The sequence below is a fragment of the Elephantulus edwardii genome, unplaced genomic scaffold (assembly GCF_000299155.1).
Source record: "Elephantulus edwardii isolate Elephantulus edwardi_28Jun2011 unplaced genomic scaffold, EleEdw1.0 scaffold00020, whole genome shotgun sequence".
NCBI lineage: Eukaryota > Metazoa > Chordata > Mammalia > Macroscelidea > Macroscelididae > Elephantulus > Elephantulus edwardii.
Genome location: NW_006399770.1, coordinates 18145666 through 18149905, shown reverse-complemented (window position 1 = coordinate 18149905; position 4240 = coordinate 18145666). Strand labels below are relative to the sequence as shown.

Below are 4240 nucleotides of genomic sequence, written 5' to 3'. Positions count from 1 at the left end.
CCAAAATCAATCTCCACAATAGTCTACATGTTTTCTATTGCCAAAAGGGCCCTTTAGAGTAGTGAGAGAAGATCTTCACCCTGAAACCTATAGCGTCCCTTTTCAGCAGGAAGTAGCTAAGAGAATACACCATCCCCTTTTCCTTATGAATCAGGGTGAAATATTTCTCAGGCATGAGTGATAGGGAATGGCAAAGGACACAGTGACAAAGGAGATTAATCAAAACTGGTTTTGACAAGCACTGTGGCAATGGGACAATTAAAACAGACTTTCAAGGGGGGAAAAAAGAGAGGAACAAACTGGAGTTTAGAAAAAATAGTGCGACAATGAATGAATGGAAATCCAAAATCTCTGTAAATGTTCATTAAAATTAATAAAATAAAATGAAAAAAAAGTGGTTCAACATTTGTTCTCTTTTCTGTTACTATTATTATGTACCTTCAAGTTCTGCTGAACTTCTTCACTATGAGTGACCCAATAGTGTTTAAATACAAGTGACACAACATCCAGAATCATAGCAGCCAGAAAGTTACTCCAGTATAGCAGACAGACAGACAAGGTCATGTTCTTATAAAAGCAAACTATGAATAAACAAGCATATACATACACACAAACTGTAAAATAAGCAGTACTGTACAAGTAATTTCCCCCCAAAACAACAAACTTACAGGTAGCAAACCATAAAACAAGCAAGGTTATACCTATTGTCTTCTCCTGGTAAGATGGGCCTGGTCCCATCAATCATGCTGAGTTTCTCCTAGTAAATTTGAAAGCATAAATTCCCATTGGTTAAGTGCTCAACTACTAACTGAAAGGTGGGAGGTTCAAACCTACCAGTGGTTCTGAAGATTCTAAGTCTATTGTTATGTTAACATTTACATTAAATGAATTTTTTCCCAAAACACAACACTTAATAGAATATTATATGGAATGAGGAATTGAATAGAGAATATTCTATCAAAATTCAGGACACATGGTCTGAAAAATACAAAGAAAATGAATTAAAGATAATAATTAAATATAGATGGTTCTGAAAAATCTAGGACATAGAACACCATGATATCATAAATGTATTATCTGTTAAGATTTCATAGTATCGTTCATGAAATACATTCTCACATATCAACATAAAATACAATTATATCATTTTATATAACATTCATACATGTTATACTCATTAATAATGCACATATTACAAATAATAGAAATAAATTATTAAATGTTTTATAATACAATGTTGTTGTTATTGTTGTTGTTGATTGCTGTTGATTTGAGCACAACTCATAGCGATCCTATGAACAAAAGGCCTGAAGCCTTTCTATAACTGTTGTAATTTATCAAAGTTCATAGAGTTTCCGGAGACATATTTTTAGGATATGGCTGCCACTCCTGCTGAGTCTAATAGTTAATGAACAAAGAGACAACTACTGAGTGACAACTCGGAGAAGCACTCAAAAAGGATTCTAAATTTGTTTTGGGAAATATTTAATTTTAATCTATGTTTTCACAGAAAAGAGGCCAACTTATTGTATAAAATGATTAAATATTGAAGTAATAGAAATAATCTCTGGTTTCTCTGGGAGCAAACTATTAAAAATATCTTTTTCAGTTTGAATATTAGTGGTCCTACCTAGAATCCATGTTATCCACTAAACTTCAACAACTGCTCTTTAGGGAGAAACAACTAGAAAATTAAATTTTTATCTTGTGGGCTTATGAAAATACAATAAGAGGAATTCAAACTAATAGGATATGAATTTTTAAAGAGAAGGTCTTCTTCATACAAAGCCAATATAATTCTTAATTTTTCAACTTCTCCAAAGTTTTAACATAAAATATAGGGTGATTACTTTTTCTGATTGGTTTTAATACAAACATTCAGAAAAGAGAGGAACTTACTCGACGCTTCTGAAAGAACTAAAACACCCAAATTCAAGACTCAATTTGCAATACTGAAGGATAATGCAATGAGTAAAATTTTAACTGATCCAGGAAGCATCAAAAGGATCACTGTAAACCATTTTAGGAAGTAACATATGATCAGGAACCGATGGTGATAAATGACAGAGCTCAAGCTGGAGTGAAGACATTAACAAACTTTGTCCCAGGAATTGATAGTATACCAATTGAAATGTTCCAGCAAACAAATGTGTGAGGGCAGGAAGAACCAGAGAGATGGCTACTTGTGCTTTACCAACTATGAAAAGGTTTTGGATAACATGTATTGAAACTGTGGACAAAATTTAAAAGGATGAAAATCCCATAATATTTAACTCTGTTTATGTGAGATCTGTACCTAGACCAGGTAACTTGGAGGACCTTCTTCTCTAGGCAGAACAAAGAAACTCTACATGGTTTAAAAACCAGAAAATGTGGTATGTCAGGGCAGTACCCTCTCTTCATATCTGCTTAACACAAATCATTTGAGAAGCTGGACTTTATTATGAATAATGTGAAATGAGGATGACACAATTATTCTTGATGAAAGTGAGGAGGACTTGCAATGCCTGCTTCAAAAGATTAAGGGCTACAGACTTCAGTCTGGATTACATTTTAACAACAAGAAAATAAAAATCATTGCCACTGTACCAAGAGGCAACATTATGAAAGATGGAGAAAAAAATAGAAAGTGTCAATTATTTAATCTTACTTGAAACCACCACAAACAACCTTGATATCAGAATCCAGGAAATAAAAAAAATGTGCTGTTTTGGGAAAGTCTGAAGTCAGGAATCTTTCCAAAGTGCTGGAGAGCAAGGATGTCAGATTAAACACTAAGATACACTTAGTCCAAGCTATTGTCTTTTCAGTTACTTGCTATGCATCAGAGAGTTGGAAAGTGAATAAAGACAACAGAAGAAGAATTGTTGCATTTGAATTGTGGTTCTGGTGAAGAGCACTAATATTCTATAAACTGCTAAAGGAAAGAACTATCATATCTTAGAAAGAGCACAGCCAAGGAGCTCCTTAGAGATAAGATGGTGAAATTGTCTCTTGTATACTTGGACATATTTTTAGTGACAATAATTGGAGAAAGACATCATGCTCACAAATGTGAAGGGTCAGCAAAGGAGGGAAAGATCCTCAATGAGATGGATAGACACAGTGACTGCACCAATGGGTTCTAGTGTGGAAAAGATGATGAAGACAGCATAAGATAGGGGAGGTTCAGATCTAATGTTTATAGGATCATTAATGAGTAGTATTCCACTCAAGAGCATCTAACAACAACAACAAAAAGATTCAGCCCTGATGTGCTCACCAGGCTGTACTAGGAAATCTGGCTAACAGACTGAAAGATATCCACATTTGTTCCCTTTGAGGAAAAACAGAAAAAGAGATACAATGGAATGTAGGAGTTATCAAACAATATTGTCACTATCACATACAAATGAATCTTGTTACGAATTACTAAAAAATGACTAGAACAGTATGTTGATAACAAACTGTTAATAAAAAATTAAAAGATTAAAGCATGTTTAGAAAAGGCTGAGGGATCAGGGATGCTATTGTCAAATATAACTTACTAAAAAACAAGGAATATCAGAAGGATGCCTACCTGTATTGAATTAATAGGTGTAAATTTTAGCCTCACAATAAACTATGGCTAACAATGAAAAAATAGGAATTCTAGAACAATTAATTGTGCTCATGGGAAACATATCTAGATCAAGAAGTTGTGCAAACACAAACACAGCAAGAGAACATTGCATGGCTTAAAATCAAGAAAGCTGTGCATCAGGGCTGTATCTTTCTCCGTGCCTGTCAATTTATGTGCTGAACAAATAATTTGAGAAGCCTGACTCATGAGGAAGAATGTCAAGATTATAGAAATACTGAACAACAACGTGCTTATGTAGATGTCACAATCTATCTTGATTGCTCGAAGTGTGGAAGACTTAAAGTGCTGCAAAAGATCAAAGACTATAGTCTTCAATATTGATTGGGTATACAATCAACACCCTTGATGCCAGCAGTCAATCAATTTAAAGATGCTTTGCACTGAGAACATCTACTGTTAGGCACTTTCTTGAGTGTGTGCACAAGAGCAAAGATTTCAGTTTAAAAATTAAGGTGGAACTGATCTAAGCCATGGTATTTTTTATTAATTGTTATGCATCTGAAATTTGGACAATGATTAAGGATGGCCAAAGAATGAAAGCCTTTGAGTTGTACTACTAGAGAAGAGTACTGAATATAAGAAAGAAAGGAGGAAAGGAAGGAAGGAAGGACGGAAGAA

At 34.1% G+C, this 4240-nt stretch overlaps 1 pseudogene; it reads right to left on the bottom strand.

Annotated features, from left to right (window-relative positions):
- Positions 1-4240, bottom strand: part of LOC102875600 — a 15690-nt pseudogene that overhangs the window by 2048 nt on the left and 9402 nt on the right.